This window comes from Peromyscus maniculatus, chromosome 13 (genome assembly GCF_049852395.1).
Source record: "Peromyscus maniculatus bairdii isolate BWxNUB_F1_BW_parent chromosome 13, HU_Pman_BW_mat_3.1, whole genome shotgun sequence".
Classification (NCBI taxonomy): domain Eukaryota; kingdom Metazoa; phylum Chordata; class Mammalia; order Rodentia; family Cricetidae; genus Peromyscus; species Peromyscus maniculatus.
This window is the reverse complement of record NC_134864.1, coordinates 22830169-22854843: the sequence shown is the minus strand read 5'-3', so window position 1 is coordinate 22854843 and position 24675 is coordinate 22830169. Positions and strand designations below refer to the sequence as shown.

The window sequence follows — 24675 nt, the reverse complement described above, 5'->3', positions numbered from 1 at the left end:
AATTGCTCACATTTATTTGAGGTTCTTTTTCTGACATTTTGCATAACTTTCTCTATTCCAAGTCTTGACTTGATTTGGATAATGGCAAATTTTACATAAGCCAAAGTTTGAAAGCTGCTTACTAAGGGAAGTCTTTTGTGTCTTTTCCTGGAACCTCTCCACTATCGTGTCCCAAAGTCATCTAATAGAAGCTTAGATAAAACATGGTGCCAAGCAGACCCTTCCTAGCTCATGCTCTTCCCTCCCCAAGACTGGTCAGTCTCCAGTGGACCCAACAGCACAGAAATGAGTCCAATAAAATCATGACCATCTTTCTGCTGTTCCCAGCCCAGCACTGACCTTGACACTGTGAATTAAGTAAATGGCTGTGTTGTTAAGATTCTGAGTTTAGGAGTGATACATCTAGACAGTGAGTTTGGGGTTTGAGAGCTATATAAATGGAATTTTATCCCACTACACTGTATTTATTATTTTTGTTTTGCTTGAGTGTTTGAGACCAGGATTTATTATGCTCAGACTGGCCTCAAACTTATGTATTAGAGGCCAGCCTTGAATTCCTGACTGCCTCCACTTCCCAAGAAACAAAATTATATGCATGTACCATCCTTCTGTTTCACTCTTACCACTTAAAAAAGACAGTAATAGGATTATTAAAATTGGTAAAACATTTACTGTGTCTTGTATTTAGTTATTGGACTATCATAAAATTATGATATATGTTGTTTTTACCTTTATTACAGACATGGAAATTGAAAATTTAAATGAAGACTCATATTTTCTCTCTTTTAGATACACAGTTACCCAAACTGCTTGAAATCAAACCCATATTATATTCTGGCTCCCCTTCCTCTACTGAATTCCTTTAAAAAAATCTTGAGTGTGTTGTTTGTGCGTGTTTGTGTGTGCATATGGCATGTGTATGCTGAGTAAGCCATGAAGAGCAAGTCTAAAAACAGCTTCCCTCCATGGCCTCCGCACCAGCTCCTTCCTCCAGGTTCCTGCCCTGTTTGAGTTCCTGTCCTGATTTCCTTAGATGATGAACAGTGATGTGGACGTGTAAGCCAAATAAACCCTTTCCTTTCCAAGATGTTTTTTGTTATAGTGTTTCATCACAGAAATAGTAACCCTAACTAAGAGAGAAGTTGACAGAAGATCATGGGATATTGCTGTGACAGACCTGACCATGTTGCTTTTGGAAAGATTATGGAAGGACTTTGGAATTTTGGGCTGGAGAAGCCATTGAGTGTGGAGAGCTCAAAAAGCCCTTGAGTATTGAGAGCTCAGTGGACTGTTCTGCAGAAGATAAAAATGTTGAGAGTAATGCAGACGGTGGAGGCCTGAATTGTGGAGTTTTAGAGGGAAGTTTGAGAGTCCCTTAAAGATTCTATTGGAGCCATCTGCAATTTTAAATTAATCATCTCTGGTTCTGACCAGCTGGAGCTGAGATATCAGCAGTGATTAACGAGAGGCCAGAACCATCTAAGGGAAACGTTTGCTTTACTGGGACAATTGGTGCTGGTCAGCTGGAGCTGAGAAATTATTGGGGATTAAGAGGAGACCAGCATCATTGAGGTGAAGTCTTCTGGGAAGTGTTTCCTCAGTTTCAACACACAGAAGCTATCTATATTCCAGAGATGGTCAAGGTTCGACCTTATGCTAGCAGATGCACTTGGTCATGTAGAAGAGTCACTCAGGTGGTGGTGGTTTTGAAAGCATGAAGGAATCGTGGAGAGCAGCTGAGGTTTGGCACTGTGAGAGGCCAGGAGAGGCCATTGGTGAAGACACAGCTTCAGTAGCAAATGAAGCCTCAGGACTGAAGAGGTCATGCAGAGAGTTGAGGCTTGGTATCATGAAGAGAGCCCAGGAGAGGCTAGGTCAAAGTGCAGCCTAGTTGTAACAAGAAACCCCAGCATTTTGGAGATGCCAGTGCCTTGGGACAACCAGCACAGCAGCAGTCATAGAGCTGGGTCGGCCTGAGCCTCTGAGACACGCTGTTGTTGTGTGCTGTGGGAAGCCCTTGGGAGGAGCCCAGGCTATGGTGAGTGAATCCCACAAGTCTAACACTGAGCTTTGTATTGCTGGAGCTGGTTTTATTTTGTTTAGCTTGTGACTGTGCCCTGTTTTTTCCCCCCTTTTGGAATAAGAAAGTACTTAACTTATTTTGGTTTTACATGAGTCTACAGTGGACAGACTTTGGACTTTGAGAAAGATTTTGGATTTTAAAAGAGACTCTGGATTCTTTAAGAAGGATTGAATTTCAAAGTGTTGGAATTAGCGAAGATTGTAGGATTTTTAACTTTGTAATATAGTTTATATTGTGGTATTTATTAGTGTGAGATCTTGGAGATAAACAAAATAGGAAAAGTTATTGTTAAATAGTGTTGTATTAGTTTGTCAAGTTAACAAGGGGTCAATTATTCTGAGTAGAGTTTTATGTCAACTCTATACAAGCTAGAGTCATTTTGGAAAAGGGAATCTCAACTGTAAAAAAGGCCCCAATTAGATTGTCATGAGATAAAGCTGCGGTGCATTTTCTTGATTGGTGATTGATGAGAGAGGGCCTAGCTCTCTGTGGCTTGTGTCACATCTGGGCTGGTGGTCTTGGATGCTGTAAGAAAGTAGGCTGAGCAAGTCATGGGGAGCAAGCCTGTTAATAGCACTCCTCCGTGGCTTCTGTATCAGTTCCTGCCTCCAGGTTCTTGTCCTGTTTGAGTTCTTGCCTGATTTCCTTTGGTGATGAATAGTGACATGGAAGTATAAGCAAAGCAAACCCTTTCTTCCAAAGGTTCTTATGGTCATGTTGTTTCATCATAGAAATAGTAACGCTAAGACCATGGAAAATCTGGTCCTATGTGTGGATGGAGGGATAGCTGGTCCTCTGGGTGGGTGGTGGTATAGCTGGTTCTCTGCCTGGATGGTGGGATAACATTGGTATGTAGGGATGATCTGTGGTATAAATGTTTGTTTTTAATGCAAATAATGTTATTTTTTTGACCTCTGCACCATTTGGATCTCCTGTGGTGAAGTGGCAATCCGGAAGTATTTTGTCTCAAACTATCTATGTATTGTTCAGCCATCTTTATAAACTCGAGCTATAACTTCTTTCTGAATGGCTATCCAACACTATTTGTTCTTGTTCACGTAATTCCTGCTGTGGCTCTTGGGATCTATTTCAATGTATTCCTCTGTGGTTTCCACACACCTCCAGTCATTGTGGTTTTCAATTTCATTTTCACTCCTTCTGCTCCTCTTCTTGTTAGCACTTTCTTACTTTCTGGGATTGAACAATGTTGCAGTGTATGGCTCAATTTTTCATTCATTGTGCTTTCTGATGCCCTATAGACTTGTGTCTCATCTTCATTTTTATTGAAATAGAAACAAAGTGAAGATACCTAGATAAAAAATGTTTAGCTCTGAGATGTCAAAGCTGAACACCTAATGAAAATATTTAAAAGACTAAGACTTCATCATTTATCCTTTCCAATCACTGTGTTCTCCCTATGATAAGGCATTTATCCTGATCTCTAGGTTTTGTTTGTGTAATTCATACATTACATAATTAGGATTTGCTGTGCCAGCTAACCTATTTACAAGATTCATCAATATTCCGTGTAACAGTTTTAATTGGGGCTTATCATTTTACCATATATATATATATATATATATATATATATATATATACATATATATATTTATTATTTAAGATCTTTTTATTTAATGACAGGGTTTCTCTGTGTAGCTCTGGCTATCCTGGAACTCACCTTGTAGACCAGGCTGGCTTCTTTTTTTTTTTTTCAATAATTGAGTAAAACTGGAATTTATTATATGCCACAGTTGTCCTAGGGACCTCCATGCTATATATATATAGCCTCTATGGTTCTATGGGTTGTGGTCTGATTGTTCTTTATTTTATATCTAGAATCCACCAATGAGTGAGTACATACCATAACTGTCTTTCTGGGTTTGGGTTACCTCACTCAGGATGATTTTTTCTAGTTCCATCCATTTGCCTGCAAATTTCATGCTTTCATTGTTTTTCTCTGCTGAGTAGTACTCCATTGTGTATATGTACCACATTTTTTTCATCCATTCTTCCGTTGATGGGCATCTAGGTTGTTTCCAGGTTCTGGCTATTACAAATAGTGCTGCTATGAACATAGCTGAGCATGTATCTTTATGGTATAAATCAGCATTCCTTGGGTAGATGCCCAAGAGTGGGATGGCTGGGTCTTGAGGTAGTTCGATTCCTAATTTTCTGAGAAATCGCCATACTGATTTCCACAGTGGTTGTACAAGTTTACATTCCCACCAACAGTGGAGGAGTGTTCCCTTTGCTCCACATCCTCTCCAACATTGGTTGTCATTGGTGTTTTTGATCGTAGCCATTCTAACAGGTGTAAGGTGGTATCTCAGAGTCGTTTTGATTTGCATTTCTCTGATGATTAAGGATGTTGAGCATTTCTTTAAATGTCTTTCAGCCATTTGTAGTTCTTGTTTTGTGAATTCTCTGTTTAGCTCTTTAGCCCATTTTTTAATTGGACTGTTCAGTGCTTTGATGTCTAGTTTCATGAGTTCTTTATATATTGTGGAGATCAATCCTCTGTCAGATGTGGGGTTGGTGAAGATCTTTTCCCAATCTGTTGGCTGTCTTTTTGTCTTATTGACTGTGTCTTTTGCCCTGCAAAAGCTTCTCAGTTTCGAGAGGTCCCATTTATTAATGGTTGTGCTCAGGGTCTGTGCTGTCGGTGTTTTATTTAGGAAATGGTCTCCGGTGCCAATGCGTTCAAGAGTGCTTCCTATTTTCTTTTCTATTAAGTTTAGTGTAACTGGATTTATGTTTAGGTCTTTGATCCACTTGGACTTGAGTTTTGTGCATGGTGACAGATATGGATCTATTTGTAATCTTTTACATATTGACATCCAGTTATGCCAGCACCATTTGTTGAAGATACTTTCTTTGTTCCATTGTATAGTTTTGGCTCCTTTGTCAAAAACCAGGTGTTCATATGTGCATGGATTAATGTCAGGGTCTTCAATTCGATTCCATTGGTCCGTATGTCGGTTTTTATACCAGTACCAAGCTGTTTTTATTACTATAGCTCTATAGTAGAGTTTGAGGTCCGGGATGGTGATGCCTCCAAGAGTTGCTTTATCGTATAGGATTCTTTTAGCTATCCTGGGTCTTTTGTTTTTCCATATAAAGTTGAGTATTTTTCTTTCCAAGTCTGTGAAGAATTGTGCTGGGATTTTGATGGGGATTGCATTGAATCTGTAGATTGCTTTTGGTAAGATTGCCATTTTTACTATGTTAATCCTACCTATCCATGAGCATGGGAGATCCTTCCATTTTCTGATATCTTCTTCAATTTCTTTCTTTAGAGATTTAAAGTTCTTATCAAAAAGGTCTTTCACTTGTTTAGTTAGTGTTATCCCAAGGTATTTTATATTATTTGTGGCTATTGTAAAGGGTGATGTTTCTCTGAGTTCTTTCTCAGCCCTTTTATCATTTGTGTATAGGAGGGTTACTGATTTTTTTGAGTTGATCTTGTATCCTGCCACTTTACTGAAGGAGTTTATCAGCTGTAGAAGTTCCCTGGTAGAGTTTTTGGGGTCACTTATGTATACTATCATATCATCTGCAAATAGTGAAAGTTTGACTTCTTCCTTGCCAATTTGTATCCCTTTGATCTCCTTTTGTTGTCTTATTGCTCTAGCTAGAACTTCTAGTACTATATTGAACAAATATGGGGAGAGTGGACAGCCTTGTCTTGTTCCTGAATTTAGTGGTATCGCTTTGAGTTTCTCTCCATTTAATTTGATGTTTGCTGTTGGCTTGCTATAAATTGCTTTTATTATGTTTAGAAATGTTCCTTGTATTCCTAATCTTTCTAAGACCTTTATCATGAAGGGGTGTTGGATTTTGTCAAAGGCTTTTTCAGCATCTAAGGAGATGATCATGTGTTTTTTTTCTTTCAGTTTGTTTATATGGTGTATTACATTGACTGATTTCCGTATGTTGAACCATCCTTGCATCCCTGGGATGAATCCTACTTGGTCGTGATGGATGATTGTTTTGATGTATTCTTGGATTCGGTTTGCCAATATTTTGTTGAGTATTTTTGCATCAATGTTCATGAGGGAGATTGGTCTGTAGTTCTCTTTCTTTGTTGCATCTTTGTGTGGTTTGGGTATCAGGGTAATTGTAGCCTCATAAAAAGAGCTTGGTAGTGTTCCTTCTGTTTCTATTGTGTGGAACACTTTGAAGAGGATTGGTATTAGTTCTTCTTTGAAAGTCTGGTAGAATTCTGCACTGAAACCATCTGGTCCTGGGCTTTTTTTGGTTGGGAGACTTTTGATGACTGTTTCTATTTCTTTAGGGGTTATTGGTCTATTTAAATGGTTTATCTGGTCTTGATTTAATTTTGGTATGTGGTATTTATCCAGAAAATTGTCCATTTCTTCCTGGTTTTCCATTTTTGTGGAGTACAGGTTTTTGAAGTATGATCTGATGATTCTCTGGATTTCCTCATTGTCTGTTGTTATGTCTCCCTTTTCATTTCTGATTTTGTGAATTTGGGTGCTCTCTCTTTGCCTTTTGGTTAATTTGGCTAGTGGTTTGTCTATCTTGTTGATTTTTTCAAAGAACCAACTCTTTGTTTCATTGATTTTTTGTATTGTTCTCTTGTTTTCTATTTCGTTGATTTCAGCCCTCAATTTGATTATTTCCTGGCGTCTATTTCTCCTGGGTGAGTTTGTTCCTTTTTGTTCTAGAGCTTTCAGTTGTGCTGTTAATTCATTGGTATGGGATTGCTCCATCTTCTTTATGTGTGCATTTAGAGCTATGAATTTTCCTCTTAGCACTGCTTTCATAGTGTCCCATAAGTTTGGGTATGTTGTACTTTCATTTTCATTGAATTCTAGGAACTCTTTAATTTCTGTTTTTATTTCTTCCTTGACCCATTGATGTTTCAGGTGGGCATTATTCAGTTTCCATGAGTTTGTGGGTTTTCTATAATTTTTGTTGTTATTGAGTTCTAACTTTAAGGCATGGTGGTCTGATAAGATACAGGAGGTTATTCCAATTTTTTTGTATCTGTTGAGATTTGTTTTGTGTCCAAGCATGTGGTCAATTTTTGAGAAGGTTCCATGGGGTGCTGAGAAGAAGGTATATTCTTTTGTGTTAGGATGGAATATTCTGTAGATATCTATTAGGTCCATTTGAGTCATAACATCTGTTAGGTCCTTTATTTCTTTGTTAAGTTTCAGTCTGGTAGATCTATCTTTTGGTGAGAGTGGTGTGTTAAAATCTCCCACTACTAATGTGTGGGGTTTGATGTGCGTTTTAAACTTTAGTAGTGTTTCTTTTATGAATGTGGGTGCTTTTGTATTTGGAGCATAAATGTTTAGAATTGAGACTTCATCTTGGTGGATTTTCCCATGATGAATATGTAATGTCCATCCTGGTCTCTTTTGATTGATTTTAGTTTGAAGTCTATTTTATTAGATATTAGGACAGCTACACCAGCTTGTTTCTTAGGTCCATTTGCTTGGAAAACCTTTTCCCAGCCCTTTACTCAGAGGTAGTGTCTGTCTTTGGAGTTAAGGTGTGTTTCTTGTATGCAGCATATGGATGGGTCCTGTTTTCTAATCCATTCTGTTAGCCTGTGTCTTTTTATAGGTGAGTTGAGACCATTGATATTGATGGATATTAATGACCAGTGATTGTTAATTCCTGTTATTTTTTTGGTTGTGTTGTGTTGTCCTTCTGTGGTGTATGTTGGTGTAGGATTATCTATTGCTTGATTTTTCATGGATGTGTTTAACTTCTTTGGGTTGAATTTTCCCTTCTAGTGCTTTCTGTAGGGCTGGGTTTGTGGACAGGTATTGATTAAATCTGGTTTTATCCTGGAATATTTTGTTTACTCCGCCTATGGTGATTGAGAGTTTTGCTGGGTATAATAGTCTGGGTTGGCATCCGTGGTCTCTTAGTGTCTGCATGTGGTTTGTCCATGATCTTCTAGCTTTCATAGTCTCTATTGAGTAGTCTGGTGTTATTCTGATGAGTTTGCCTTTATATGTTACTTGGTCCTTTTCCTTTGCAGCTCTTAATATTTTTTCTTTATTCTGTGTGTTTAGTGTTTTGATTATTATGTGGCGAGGGGACTTTTTTTTTGGATCCAGCCTATTCGGTGTTCTGTAAGCTTCTTGTATCTTCATAGGTATTTCTTTTATTAGGTTAGGAAAGTTTTCTTCTATGATTTTGTTGAATATATTTTCTGTGCCTCTGAGTTGGTATTCTTCTCCTTCTTCTATCCCTATTATTCTTAGGTTTGGTCTTTTCATGGTGTCCCAAATTTCCTGGACGTTTTGTGTTAGGACTTTTTTGTCTTTATTGTTTTCTTTGACTGACGAATCTATTTTCTCTATCGTGTCTTCAGTATCAGAGATTCTCTGTTCCATCTCTTGCAATCGGTTGGTTATGCTTGTTTCTGTAGTTCCTGTTCGTTTAGTCAGGATTTCTATTTCCAGCATTCCCTCAGCATGTGTTTTCTTTATTGTCTCAAATTCATTTTTCAGATCTTGGAATGTTTCTTTCATCTGTTTAATTGCTTTTTCTTGGCTTGATTTGATTTCTTCCCATTTTTTGTTCGTTTTTTCTTCCATTTCTTTAAGGAAGTTTTTTATTTCCTCTTTAATGGAGTTTTTCATTTCCTCTTTAAGGGAAGTTTTTATTTCCTCTTTAAGGGAGTTTTTTATTTCCTCTTTAAGGAAAGTTTTTATTTCCTCTTTAAGGTAGTTTTTCATTTCCTCTTTAAGGAAAGTTTTTATTTCCTCATTGAGGGAATGTTTTATTTCTTCTTTAAGGGCCTCTATCATCTTCTTAAAGTCATTTTTAGGGTTGATTTCTTCTGTTTCTTCTGTCATGGTATGTTTAGGTCTTGCAGGTGTAGAATCACTAGGTTCTGATGTTGCCATATAGGTCTTTATGTTGTTGCCTGTATTTTTGCACTGGCGTCTACTCATCTCTTCCTCTGTGCGGTGCAGGTGGTGTCTGTGTCTGAGAGTGCCTCTCTTGTTCTAATTTTTAGTCTTGGTTTAGTAGTGGTTCTTGGTTAAATTGGTGCTATTGGGCTATTTCTTCAGGGGCAGCTGATTTCGATCGGTGAATTATATACTTATGATTCTGGTGATCTGGTTTGGTGTCTGGGTAGCGCCTTCTTCTGTGTTCCCAGGTCACGTTTTGTTCATTTGTCAACTCCTCAGCTGATCTTGTTTCTTCAGACTTTAAACTGTAGGCATCTGAATCCTCTCCCAGATGGGTTTCAGCTGAGCAGGGTAGTCTCACCAACACCTCCAAGTTGTTGGGTTTCACAGGATCAGCAGCTGGGCCCTGGGTTGTCCTCAGAAGGAGTGTTCAGATTCGTTCTGGTTCTGACCCACGGAGATAGGTTCTTCCCCAGATGTTGGGGTTAGGGGCGTCCCTGTTCCAAGCTGCGTCTGCTTGTCTCCGTCCCTGGGCCTGTCTACCTCTGTGGTCTGCCGCCGCCGGGCCTGTATGTCCCTGTCAGCTGCTGCTGGGTCTGTCTGCCTCTAGGGGCCGCCACCCCATATATATATTTTTAAAATGATTTTATTTTATTTTATGTGCACTGGTGTTTTTCCTTCATGTATGTCTGTGTGAAGGTGTGAGATCCCCTGGAAATGGAGCTGCCATGTGGATGCTGGGAATTGAACCTGGGTCCTCTGGGATAGCAGCTAGTGTGCTTAACCACTTAGCCATCTCTCCAGCCCGTTACCATATTAATATATAATTTATCTATCATATTTCCTATTGATAGAGAGGTGCATGACATTTTCCATCAGACTGTTCTACCCTAAGCAGTCTTGTACATTTTGGTGCAAATTTTCTCATTGTCTCATAATAAAATCGCTGGTAATTATTTAACTTTTATTTAAAAAAGAGAAGGCATTATGCATCATTATGATGCTTTCAAAGTTTGTTTCAGTCGATGCTTCCGCTCCCTTGTGTCTCCACCCCTTCCCCTTTGACCCTCCCCTGTCACTTCCCCTTCCGCCTCCGTTCTGCTTTTGTGTCCCCGCCTCTCCCTTGGCGATTCTAGTTTTATCTCCTTTTGGTCTCCTTTCTAGTTTAGTGTCCACACACACACATTTACACCCATCTCTATACATACACCTATACATTACAAGCTCGGGTCCGTGGAGAGGGAAGCTGTGGTTTTTGTCTTTCTGAATTTGGGTCACTTCATTTAACATTATACTTCCTAGACTCATCTATTTCCCCAGAAATTTCATAAATCTGACTTTCCTTTATAGAAATGCAGGTATTTAAATAGTTTTTGTTATGCAGAAACTGAAATTTTATACGGATTGACTAGAACTGGGTATTGAGAAATGAAATGTTTGGGTCATAAGAAAGGCTTTAGTTGATAATCCAAAAAGCGCCCCCCCCCCCAAACTATACAAAAGTTCTGGCTGCTCTATCTTTGCTATAGGTTAAGATTTGAGTTGCATGTGTGTATATCAGGATGTGTTTGGGTGATGCACATCTGGATGTGGTATGATTCAGGGGATAGTGAATTTTGTGAGTTTCCATTTATTTCTGGTTTAATTTTTCAATTTAATTTTTCACTGGTGTCTTAGTTTCCTTGACTGTTTTTGTGATAAAAATACATTGATGAAAACAAGGGAGAAAGGGTTTATTTCATCTCATGTTTCCTGGTTACAGTCCATCCCCGCAGGAAAGACCAAATGACAGGGGCTTGAGAGAACTGGCCACATGGCACCCGAAAGCAGAGAGGAATGAATTAATGCATGCATACTCGTATTTAGATTTGTCTCCTTTTGTAAATAGTTCAGAACCCAAATCCAGAGAATGGTACTACCCATTTTCAGACTGGGTCTTTAACATTGATTAACACAATCAAGACAATTCCTCACAGGCCAATGAAATCTAGACAATCGGTCACCATGTCTTTCCAGATGATTCTAGGCTATGTAAAACTGATGTTAAAGCTAACCACCACAGATAGTTTTATAAGCTAAGAATTACTATTATTTTTTTACGGTGGCACAGATAAGATGTCCACTCAATTCTTTATTATTATTTCAGTGTTTTCTCTTGCCTCATTCTTATGTCTTTGGTCATAAAAGTTTTTCTAAGTTTATTATTTGATGGTATAGGAGGTATAGGCTTTAGGAGAAATAATCTCTAAACTAAATCCTTAAAAATTTCCAAACTTTATTTTTCAACCAACCACAGTAGCTTGCCCAATACCACGGTCAGCCTCAGCCTTAGCCTCCCTGCGTTCCTGGTTTTGCTACATGGAATTTGGATTTCTTGAATTCCAAAGCCAACATTTTTGTCCTTCTGTGCCTCTTTCTCAGTTAAGGACACACACATCCATTTATATTTTTATACCTCTCCTTCTTAAGATAGTTAATACCATCATAGCAAGATGGCTCGCCAAACGTCGCATCAGATAAGGAAGGCAGACCAAAACCAGGGTCTTGAAAATGAGCACATTTGACCCCCAGGTTACAGGGATGAATGCCTCAGCTCCATTAACACTGTGTTTTTAAATCAGAAAGAATGGGACTATTTTCTAAACAAGTGACCTTTACTGTAAAACATGAGCACCACAGAACAAACCTCTTGCTTTTATTTCTTCCTCTGGGCACTCTGTTGATAGCACTCATTTGCAATAAAAAACTCCACCAGGTTTAGTTCTTTATCCCTACGTGTCCTCATGCTTCTTTAGTAACTTGCTTATTCACAAGTCCCACAGGACCCTCTTACACGTCTTCTCTGATGCCTCTTTTGAAGATTCTGTGATATAAACTATCGAGAAGACGCCCTTCACAAGTGACTAGAGCGTGCCTATTTTTAGCTGCTCCCTTCATACTCCATGTGAGTAGGGAACATTAAAAACAACACCTGTACAGCGAAGGCTTGTGCCTTAAGGAATCTGGCCCAAGTTAAAAATGTATTATTACACTCTTATTTTTTGTATGGCCAGTAACTATGTCTGTAACACAAGCTTTGCTCTTTCCTGTCCTAAGTCCTTGCTTCCCAAACCACTATTCATGTCAGATAATACTGTAACTTAGAGAGAGTGACGTGTGGCTTGTATTATAATCTACCGTGTGTCATATGGGGAAGATATGTACTGGAATGTTTACAGAGTTAAACAGAAATCTTCTCATGTATTGAAATCAAATACACATTTTACATAATAGACTTTTAAATTTAATGAGTAATTTTTTAATTTAAAACTTCATCTTCAACACTGATAAATTCACCACTGACTACATTATGTACTACCATACATTGTATCCTTTTTAATCCGTAATAACATTCTGCTATCAGTAATCTTGTTATATCTGTTCATAATATTTGATGCTTTGGGAGGTTTGGGGAGAGGTGAAAAAAATCTAACTAGAATATTTGAAATGAAAATCAATTCTAAATAGATCCCCAAACACAAGTCCTTTGTGCAGCTAAGTGAATATAAACCCAATATAAAGAAAAAAACCTGTCATATATGCAGAGTGGCATAACCAACGAATGTTAATTAGCGTGTTTTGTTTGAAATGTTTCCAGAAAGACTTGTATTGAGCAAGGCTTCTCTGTGCTGGTGCTTTAGTACCATATGTTGACACATGGAGAAGAAGCCATCATGTATAAAGGTTTTCTGCCATCTGGTACATGACCTGGAATATCGAAAAGAAATATGCACAGCTCATATGAATGTGTAACTTTATTCAGAGTGTCTTTGACTTATCAGGTGAAACCTTTTGTGGTTATACTTTCATGGCAAGATTGTTAAAATAAAATGGTTTTTGATACTTAGTAATGTTTCCATATTTTCGGTGTGGTCCATTGAACAGTCAAGGTGATGGTAGGTCTCCATTAGTCTCTCTGTGTGTGCCTACCTTTCTCCTCCTTCATGTCTGACTTTCCTTTTGGAGAAATGTGTCACGGCAACAAAATGCTGAAGGCACAGAACCATCTTTAAGACAACAGAGCTGCTCAGAGAGCCTTGTAGTACACAGGCGAGGCAAAGCACTAAGTGTCCTCGTCCGCCTCACTCACTTAAGACCACAGCGCTCCTGCCATTGTTGTCAATGTGGCTCAGGGTGAACTAAGTGGTGGGTGGTTCATGCCCTGTCAGCAAACATTACTCAAAGGCCCGTTACATTATGCCCTTTCTGAAAGTAAATGTAAAGGAGGCGTTGGCACTGAAGAGATTTGGGGTCAGAAAGAGCTGGGAAATAAGGTCAACTTTCATGCTCAACATTTAGAAGAACCCTTGGACAAGTTGTTATGTCTTCAACTCAGCACTAGGGAAAAACGTACAGAGATTGAATGACTTAGTGAAAACCACAAAGCTTGTGAGTGGGAAACACAATATTCTCATTCAGTCCTTACCTTAATCCTGATTGTAATTTTGTCTTAAACTTGAACATCCTTACAGGGGTAGAGATTGAGATCCTGCATTTATAAAACTGTCCAAGGTAATGAGAAATGATGCCCTCATGGCCAGAATTTTAATGACAAAGAATTACACATGCTGCTCTCCTTTGTGCAATTAGAATTCTTATAGAAAGTAAGAATTAGGCACTTAAACTTAAAAAATGTTAATCAAAACAAGTAAATAACCAGTTCTAATACTACTTTAAGAAAATGCAGAGACATCTCCCATCACTAGCAATGTGAGTTAGCTCAGATTTTGTTGTGTTTCTACATTGAAAATTTGGGGCTCTGGGGAGCTTTTTCCTTTTTGTTTCCTTTTGGATTGCTAGTATATCCTATTTCCCTGGGAGAATTTCTGCTTTGCTGATTTATCATCTCCCTACCAACCTGCATTAATGCTGGCTTCCCCATCTTTTTTCCCCACTACAAAACCGAAGGGCAAACATCTGTTCTTGCCTGTGGTTAGAATATATATGTAGGAGAACTCATCATCAGGAATTCTACTCTTACAGTTTTAATTCTAAGTTACATAGACACTAAAAATTATCATTTTCCCAAACAAAACTAAATGTCAACTGTTAATAGTCCAATAATAAATACAACCCTGACTTATTAAAGCCTACATAGACATCACTGAAAAGCAGGGACAGTCAGCGAAAATGTAAATACTTACAGAATGGTCAAAGTTGGGGATTGTGATATGGCTCAAAAGGAAGCTAATAGCAGGAATTAGGAATCTAATTTAAGGGGTAATTATTAATATTTTGTTAGATATATGGACAAGAACTAAAGACTTAAATTTGTGCATATGTGGCATTTAAATGTCTGAATTATAGCATATTAGAAGGAAGCTGAATATAGACTGACTATAGAATATAAGTATGAACTCATTTGATAAACTTGCTAATACAAAAGTCACTTAGGGACCAAATTGGCCTTGAGAAGCCATAGGCTGGGCCAAGTGTTTCTGGTTTGGTGTAGGAGCAGATTCTAGGCATCCATGAAAGGAGATGAGATCTGTTAAGTTTTACGCTGTCTCCCGGAACAATCATCTACATGCTTACACTTAACCCTTGCAAACTGGAAGTCAGAACAATGCTCAACACTAAACAGGCCTGGAGAGTTACATGCCCTGAGTTCAGGTGATATGGAAAAGCAAAACCTGATTTCAGTTATTTCAAACTGTAGAGCCTGTGTTCTTTCCTAGTAATTTCCAGAAAGAATGATACTGAAATACAACTTTAAAAATTTTAATTTCAGTTTTTTTGTTTGGTTTTGAGATCTTAATTTAATTACAACATTTCTCCATGCCCTTTTCTCCCATATGCTCCTCTTCACTCAATATTGTATTCCTCAATACAACCTGCTCAGTCTGGATAATGTCACTCATATGTATGGTTTCAGGGCTGACCATTGGGTATTGAATAGCCAATTGGTGTGCTTTCCCTGGGGGATACTATTTCTACCAATCCCAGCATTCCTTGGATGCCTATAGTTCTTTGTGTAGGGTGGAGGCCTCATGGGCTTTTCCTCATCCACTTTGACATGTCTATTGCTGTTGTCCTTGTTCAGCTTATGTTTATGGATATAGCTTCTGATATTACTGGGAGACACAAATGTCACAGCAAACTTCCTGGTCCTCTGGCTCTTACAATCATTCTGACCCATCTTCTGCAATGTTCCCTGAGCCTTATCTGTGGGAGTGTTTTGTAGATGTGTCTACTGGGACTGGGCTCCACAACCCTGTGTTTGGATTGGTTGGGTTTCTTACAGAGGATACCATGTGTTTCAAAAAGAAATTTCTTTGATGGGGGGTGGTGGTGAAGACTATGCTTATTTGCATTTATAAGGACAAATGTTTAGAGAGTACATAGAGACCACTAAAGAGGTGTTGTAGGTTCTCCTGAAAGATCCATGACTTCACTACCATTGAGTAGTTGGCTAGGATTGTAGTACCAAATTTTCCATTGTCTCTGTTGTTATTGAGATCCAGCTTTAAATCCATGGTGGACAGAGAGGATGCAGTGTGTTATTTCAGTTTTCTTCTATCTTTTGAGACTTGTTTTGTGTCTGAGTATGTGGTCAATTTTGGAGAAAGTTCCATGAGATGCTGAGAAGAAGGTATGTTCATTTGTGCTTGAGTGAAATGTTCTGTAAATATCTGCTAGATCCTTTTGATTTATGACATTATTTAACTTCAGCATTTCTCTGTTTAGTTTTTGTCTGGATGACCTGTTTATTGGTGAGAGAAGTGTATTGAGGTCACCCACTGTCACAATGTGAGAGTCAATATGTGATTTAAATGGCAGTTGTGTTTCTTTTATGAATGTGGCTGCACTTGTGTTAAGTGTATAACTGTTTAGAATTGCAATATCCTCTCAATGAATTTTTTCCTTTGATGAGTATGTAGTGACCTTCGCTATCTCTTCAGATTAACTTTGGTTTGAAGTCTCTTTTGTCAGACCTTAAAATGGCTACACTGGCTTGCTTCTTGGGTCCATTTGCTTGGAACATCTTTTTCCATCCTTCCCCTGAGGTGATGTTTATTCTTAATGGTAAGGTGTCTTTCTTGGATGTAACAGAAGAATGGATCTTGTTTTTGTAGTCAATGTTAGTCTGTGTCTTTTTACTGGTCGAACTGAGATGATCGATGTTGAGAGATATCAATGTACAGTGTTTGTTGATTTTTGTTATTTTGTTGTTATAGTGTGGTGCCATGGCCCATCTTTTGATTTGTTGGTCTAGGGTTATTTATTCCTTGTGTTTTCCTGGGTGTGATTAACTCTTTAGGTTGGAGTTTTTCTTCTAACACTTTTATAGAGTTGGATTGGTAGATAGCTACTACTTAATTTTTTTTTTTAAATCATGGAATGATTTTCTTTTTCCATGTATTGTGATTAAAGTTTTGCTGGGCATAGAAGTCTGAACTGTCATCTGTGGTCTCTTAGAGTTTGTGGAACATCCGTCCAGGCCCTTCCATCTTTTACAGGTCCATTGAAAAGTCAGGTGTTATTCTGATTTGTCTGCCTATATATGTTGCTTTGTCTTTTTTACTAGCAGATTTTAGTAATCTTCCTTTGTTCTGTAAGTTTTGTTATCATGTACTGTGGAGGATTTCTCTTCTGGTCTCATCTATTTGGTGTTCTGTGTGCTTCTTGCACCTTGATAGACACTATTCTGCTGAAAGCATTTTCTCTGCCTTTGCCCTGGGCTGCTTCTCCTTCCGCTATTTCTGTTATTCTTAGATTTTGTCTTTTCTTACTGTCCCAGATTTCCTGAATGTTTGTGCCATGATTTTTTTACATTTAACATTTTCTTTGATTGAGGTATCCATTTCTCCATCTTGTATTCAATGACTGAGAGTCGCTCTTCCATCTCTTGTATTCTGTTTGTGAGGCTTGCCTCTGAGGTTCCTGCTCAAGCCCCTGAATTTTCATTTCCAGCTTTTCGATGATTTAGTTCTGTTTTTTTTTTTTTATTAATTCTATTTCCACTTGTGAGTCTTGAACTATTTTTTTTGAAAAAGAAAATATAACTTAAGATATTTGAAAAAATACTTGCAGCTTGATCTGCACTGACAATGATTGTCGAAGCCTAGAATTCAACATTTACAAATTCTCATTCACACACACAAAACACACTATTATCACACAACTTGTGTCTTGAGAGAATCTTCTGCTTTTTAAATCTTTGGCCTCCCAGTCAATCCCAAGTTCAACCAACTTTAACTAAAACTTCACTCAGAATTTCACCAAGCTTTTCACCCACACATTAATGCTTGTCGTATCTTTCATCAACTGTCAAAATCTGAAGCCTGCTCAGAGATCGCCAGGTAAAAGAAAATAAATGAAATACACAGAGGTTATTTCAAAACAGAGCATAACCATCATCCAAAAAAAAAAAAAGTCACGATTCCCGATTGGGATCATCTTTTGTTTCCCACGTTGGACTATTTCACACTCCGGTATTGGCCAAAGGACACGAGAGCTGGTTCTGGAGCATACAGTTTCTCACACAGATGTCCCCAGAGGAACACCAGAGACAAAGTCACGTGAGGCCTCTCCCATACAGAGACTGTCTCACAGGGGCAGTGAGGGAGGACACCCACTAGTTTGTGGAGATCCCTGAGAGAGTATGATTCTTAAAATCTGGACTGTACATAATTCACATCAGCCCTGTTCAGGTACTTACTGGAAGAAAGATGCAGCTGTTTGCCAGAACTCAGCACTCCACTCTAGATCTCTGCTGCCTTAGTCTCCGTCGCAGATTTCCGAGTTCTGGTAGTTACCTGGACCACTGAGGCATTGCCACAAGACTTCTTCTCTTTTGAAACATCCTTTTTCTCTAGATATTAGGATAGCTACACCAGCTTGTTTCTTAGGTCCATTTGCTTGGAAAGCCTTTTCCCAGCCCTTTACTCGGAGGTAGTGTCTATCTTTGAAGTTAAGGTGTGTTTCTTGTATGCAGCAGATGGATGGGTTCTGTTTTCTTATCCATTCTGTTAGCCTATGTCTTTTTATAGGTGAGTTGAGACTAATGATATTGATGGATATTAATGACCAGTGATTGTTAATTCCTGTTATTTTTTGTGGTTGTGTTGTGTTGTCCTTCTGTGGTGTATGTTGGTGTGGGATTATCTATTGCTTGATTTTTCATGGATGTGTTTAGCTTCTTTGGGTTGAATTTTCCCTTCTAGTGCTTTCTGTAGGGCTGGGTTTGTAGACAGGTATTGATTAAATCTGGTTTTATCCTGGAATATTTTGTTTACTCCGCCTATGGTGATTAAGAGTTTTGCTGGGTATAATAGTCTGGGTTGGCATCCGTGGTTTCTTAGTGTCTGCATGAGATTTGTCCATGATCTTCTAGCTTTCATAGTCTCTATTGAGTAGTCTGGTGTTATTCTGATGGGTTTGCCTTTATATGTTACTTGGTCTTTTTCCTTTGCGGCTCTTAATATTTTTTCTTTGTTCTGTGTGTTTAGTGTTTTAATTATTATGTGGCAAGGGGACTTTTTTTTTGGATCCAGCCTATTCGGTGTTCTGTAAGCTTCTTGTATCTTCATAGGTATTTCTTTCTTTAGGTTAGGAAAGTTTTCTTCTATGATTTTGTTGAATATATTTTCTGTGCCTTTGAGTTGGTATTCTTCTCCTTCTTCTATCCCTATTATTCTTAGGTTTGGTCTTTCCATGGTGTCCCAAATTTCCTGGACATTTTGTGTTAGGACTTTTTTGTCTTTAGTGTTTTCTTTAACTGACAAATCTATTTTCTCTATCGTGTCTTCAGTATCAGAGATTTTCTGTTCCATCTCTTGCAATCGGTTGGTTATGCTTGTTTCTGTAGTTCCTGTTCGTTTTGTCAAAATTTCTATTTCCAGCATTCCCTCAGCATGTGTTTTCTTTATTGTCTCAAATTCATTATTCAGATCTTGGAATGTTTCTTTCATCTGTTTAATTGCTTTTTCTTGGCTTGATTTGATTTCTTCCCATTTTTTTGTTCATTTTTTCTTCCATTTCTTTAATGGAGTTTTTCATTTCCTCTTTAAGGGAAGTTTTTATTTCCTCTTTAAGAGAGTTTTTCATTTCCTCTTTAAGGAAAGTTTTTATTTCCTCTTTAAGGTAGTTTTTCATTTCCTCTTTAAGGAAAGTTTTTATTTCCTCATTGAGGGAATGTTTTATTTCTTCTTTAAGGGCCTCTATCATCTTCTTAAAGTCATTTTTAGGGTTGATTTCTTCTGTTTCTTCTGTCATGGTATGTTTAGGTCTTGCAGGTGTAGAATCACTAGGTTCTGATGTTGCCATATAGGTCTTTATGTTACTGCCTGTATTTTTGCGCTGGCGTCTACTCATCTTTTCCTCTGTGCGGTGCAGGTGGTGTCTGTGTCTGAGAGTGCCTCTCTTGTTCTAATTTTTAGTCTTGGTTTAGTAGGGGTTCTTGGTTAAATTGGTGCTATTGGGCTGTTTCTTCAGGGACAGCTGATTTCAGTCGGTGAATTATATACTTATGATTCTGGTGATCTGGTTTAGTGGCTGGGTAGTGCCTTCTTCTGTGTTCCCAGGTCACGTTTTGTTCATATGTCAACTCCTCAGCTGATCTTGTTTCTTCAGACTTCCAACTGTAGGCATCTGAATCCTCTCCCAGATGGGTTTCAGCTGAGCAGGGTAGTCTCACCAACACCTCCAAGTTGTTGGGTTTCACAGGATCAGCAGTTGGGCCCTGGGTTGTCCCCAGACAGAGTGCCCAGACTGGCCCTGGTTCCGACCCTCGGAGATAGCCTCTTCCCCAGGTGTTGGGGCCAGGGGCGTCCCCGCTCCAAGCTGCGTCTGCCCCTCTCCGTCCCCCGGCCTGTCCACTCCTGCAGCCCGCCGCCACAGGCCCACCTGTGTCCACTTGTCTCAACCGCCGGGCCTGTATGTCCCTGTCAGCTGCTGCTGGGTCTGTCTGCCTCTGCGGGCCGCCAACCAGCCTGTATGTCCCTGCCGGCTGCCACCGCGGGCCTACCTACCTCTGCTTGTCACTGCTGCCGGGGGCCCATCCACCTCTGCGGGCCGCCACCGGGCCTGTATGTCTCTGCCGGTTGCCGCTGGGCCTGTATGTCCCTGTCGGCTGCTGCCACCGGGCCCGTCCACCTCCACAGGTCGCCGACCTGCGTCCGCCTGTCTCCTCCGCGTGGCCCGTCCACCTCTGTGGGCTGCCGCCTGAATGTCTCTGTCGGCCGCCACCGCTGGGCCTGTCCACCTCCGTCTGCTTATCTCTGCCGCAGGGCCTGTCCCGAGTCTTGAACTATTTTATTCATTTCCTTCCACTGTTTGTGCCTCCCTAGACGTCATTAGTGGATTTATTCACATCCTCTTCAAGTTCCTTGAGCACATTCATAATAGTTATTTTCAAGTACTTGCCTTATGCTTTATCTATGTTGTAGTTTCAGGGCCTACTGTAGTAGGGTTGCTGGGTTCTGGTGGAGTCATATTGTTCTGGCTGTTACTGATTGTACTTTTAACCTGGCATCTAGGCATCTGAGTTTGAGATGATATAATTGTAGGTGTTGATATCTGGTCTTGTCTTTTTTGGGTGGGTGTTCTGTGCTTTGATTTGTGTTGCCCTCTCTGGATCTTAGGAGAGTGTGGTGGGTGTGATTGCCTGACAGGAAGTGCTTCTGAGTCCCTGCCAGGTGTGGCTACTAGGGGGGTCCCTGGTAGGACCTATTTCTCGGTATTAGCAACTGACACAACGGAATGGGGGATGAGCTAGAAAGTGGAGGTGTGCTGAGAAGGTTGAATAGAAAGGAAGAAAGTTGGGTCTCAGAAGGATCTGTGGATTTCCTAGGGACTGGAGTCGGAAAGGCCCCTGCAGATGGCCTGCTCCAGGGCTGGGGATGATAGTGGGGAATGGCAATGGAGGACAGGAAGGAGAATCTCAGGCTGGTGTGGCCAGCAGGTTCTCAAGTAGAGAGTGCCTCATCTTTTCTTACAGCTGCATAGTATCCACAGTGTGTATGTACCACATTTTCATTATCCATTCATTGGTTGTAGGACATTTATATTGTTTCCATTTCTTGGCTATTGTGAATAGAGCAGCAATGAACATGAATGAACAAGGACCTGTGGAATATGATGTTGAGTCCTTTGACATATGGCAAAGAGTGGTATAGTAGGTTCATAGGGGAGATTTATTTTAAGCATTTTGTTAATTCTCCACACTGATTTCCTTAGTGGCTGGAGATCAATCCTCTCTCAGGTGTAGAGCTGGCAAAGATTCTCACCCATTCTGTGGCCTTCCTCTCACTGATTTTATTGTTTCTTTAGTTGTGCAAAAGCTTTTTAGTTTTTATGAAGTCCTACTCGTCAAATGTTGGCCTTAATTCGGGGACAAATGGAGTCTAATTCAGAAAGTCCTTTCCTACAACTGTATCTTGGAGGGTCTTGCCTATGTTTTCTTCCAGCAGTTTTAGTCTTAGGTCTTTGATCAACGTGGAACACCTTGTTTTCATTACTATGTCTTTATGGTATATCTTAAAATTTTGGATGGTAATCATTGCTCTGGTTTGCTTCGGTTCTATGGGGTCTTTTGTAATTCCACATGAATTTTAGGATTTTTTTTTTGATTTATGTGATTCGTGAGATGGGGATTTCAATTGGGATTGCATTGAATCTGTAAATAACTTTGGTAAAATGGTTATTTCAAACAATATTAATTCCATCAATCCATGAACATGGGCTCTCATTCCAATGTCTAGTGTTTTTTTTTTTTTCTGTCTTTTTCTTCAGAGGTTTAAAGTTTTCATTGTAGAGGTTCTTTATTTTCTTGGTTAGATTTATTTTTATATATTTTATTTTCTTTGAGGCCATTGTGACTGGGAGTATGTCCATGATCTTCTCCTCTGTACATTTGTTGGTATATAGAAAAGCTCTTGATTTACACAAGTTAATTTTGTATTTATTCATCATTTCTACAAGTTTTCTGATAAGAATTTTTGGGATCTCTAATGTATAAATCATGTTATCTGCAGATAGGCATTTTGATGGCTGTTCTTGGTTGTCAACTTGACCACATTTGGAATTAGTTAAAACCCAAGCAACTGGGCATACCTGGGAGGGATATTTCTTTATTGGATCATTTGAGGTGAGAGGACCCACCTTAAATCTGGGCCATGCCTTCCAGTGTTGGTTTATATAAAGGAGATGGAAAAAAGAAGGTGTTGCTCTTTGCCTGCTTGGTCTCAGCATTTTTGCATGGTCATGGAGACTCGGTGGACTAGTCACTGGAGAAGAGGTGCCACGTCTGACTGGGTAGAAAGGTTGGAAACAGCAGGAGAAACCTGTGGGTAGTGGCAGGTAGGGTCCAAGGGATGAATCCTGGCAGAAGCATAGATGGTGGCTGCAGTGCACGTAGGCATGGTGAGACTATACAGAGGCACTTTATATGGTACCTGAGTTAGATGTGGCAGGTTGGAGAGAAGGCATGAATGACGAGGTCAAAGACAGTCACCAGACTAGACCCTAGAGAAGAAGGTAGGAAGCTTATTTGGGTGGAGGGGTTTTATAAATAAGGAAAAATATTTGTTTGATTGAGATATGAGGAGTCCTTGGTCATCAATGAAAGGTGGGATTTTCCTGAGCTTCTGACAAGGGTACCAGAGGAAAGATGAAGGAATGCCTTCATCTTGATAAAGCCACTGACATCTTAACCTATATGTAGTCCTACCTTGAATAGAAGAAAGTGAGGAACAGTCAAATGAGACATGATGAAAACAGCCTAAAAAATGTAGGTTTAGAGTAATGCAGCCTTCTATAACAATGTGTTTTTCCATACATGATGTTATGAGAAGACATTCTTTTTGCTGGTCTGGATATTCATTCATTCCTTTATTCATTTATTCTGTCTTAGTAGTTCGTATGCTCATAGTAAAGTCTTACGTGTGTGCTATAGTGCATGTTACTATATACTTTAAAGTGTCTTTTCTAATGAGAATTAAGACAGGTGGTAAGTTGAAGACACAGTCCAGGTGTGATTGACATCTTACAGAGGAAGTCTTAGACTCTGAAGTGTTAAATAATGACCTGAACATCACTGTTGGTATTCTGTTTTGCATGGGTCTGTTGAAGAAAAAAGGGTCTCTCAAAGATGAATTTTAGGTTCTTTGCAGCAGGGAGGTCCAGCCTTGGATGGACAGAATGCTTATGGCTTTGGAAAACACTCTTTTTTATTGTTTTACACACACACACACACACACACACACACACACACACACACACACACACACACCAAAACAAACAAACAAACAAACAAACAAACAAACAAACAAACAAAAAAAGCCACCTTTAGCAAACCAATTTCCGTATGCCAAAACCTCTTATCTGGAGTTGTTTGAAGGAACCAATTGCCTAAGCAGTTCTCAGTCAAGAGACCCCCTGGTTTACCAGGTCCTCTCATGACTAAGTTTTGCAAAGGCTCTGGAATCCTTTGGGAAGAACTCAGATAAGAATCACCGACTAAACAAAATGTAGTTCAAAGCTTAGGTGCTAGCACTTTGGAATTCAAGCTAGATGCAACAGCCCTGTGGAATCTTGTGTTTCACATCACAACAGCTACTGTGTGTCAGACACAGTTTGACTTCCTGTCTCAGACTGCATACTCTGTCCAGGATTTCTCATTAGTAGGCAGCAGATTCAGCTCAGCTGTAAATAGTATGAATATAACTGTATACTGATACAGTATCTAGACATAATTGGACTTAAATGCTTTAAGAGTTGATATATTTTAACGAGAACTACTGATAAAGTTATTTTTTCTGAAACAGCACAATAAAATTCCCTGCTTTGATGATGTCACTTATTAACATTTCATTTCATTTTTTTTTTTTTTGGCTTTTTTCAAGACAGGGTTTCTCTGTGTAGTTTTTGGTACCTGTCCTGGATCTCACTTTGTAGACCAGGCTGGCATTGAACTCACAGAGATCTGCCTGGCTCTGCCTCCTGAGTGCTGGGATTAAAGACGCACGCCACCACTGCCTGGCTTAATTTCATTTTTTAGTTGGTAAAATTGAATATACTTTTAAGTAAAATACAGTTCATTGAAATTTATATATACTGTGGAATAACTAAATCAAGCTAACTAACATGCCTCACGTGGTTAACATTTTTGTTGCAGACCACTTAAAATCTCCTCTCAGCATTTTTTAACAAAATATGACACAATTATCAACTGTATTTACCATGCCATAAATAGATCTTTTGAGGTTACTCTGCCTTTCCAACCAAAATTTCCTGTTCTTTTTTTAAACACACAAAGCATATTTATTTGTGCTCACATATATATGAAATAAAATCTTAGATCAGCAGTTCAATATGTTCATAATAGTTCATTTGTACAGTAGACTTGTGGGAGTTTTTAAATTTAAACTTCAAAAATATTTTTGTAGATTTTTTCCTTTGGCAATTTCATATATGTACATAACACATTCAGGCTATTCTCAACCATATGCTCTTCTATTTCCCTCCTATTCCTGACATCTCCCCATCCATCACTGACTAATGACACACCCAGTCTTGTGCAGGTCTATGCAGGCAACCAAAACTATAAGACCATTAATGTGATGCCTGTGTCATGCTCAGTACCTAGTAGTTTGTGGATCCTTTCCTTAGCTTTTAACTCTTACATTCTTTCTGCCCTCTCTTTCACAA

At 39.2% G+C, this 24675-nt stretch overlaps 1 protein-coding gene across 2 annotated transcripts in view; it reads left to right on the top strand.

The window, feature by feature from the left end:
• Positions 1-24675, top strand: part of Tmem232 (transmembrane protein 232) — a 280176-nt gene that overhangs the window by 132293 nt on the left and 123208 nt on the right. The window lies entirely within an intron of this gene.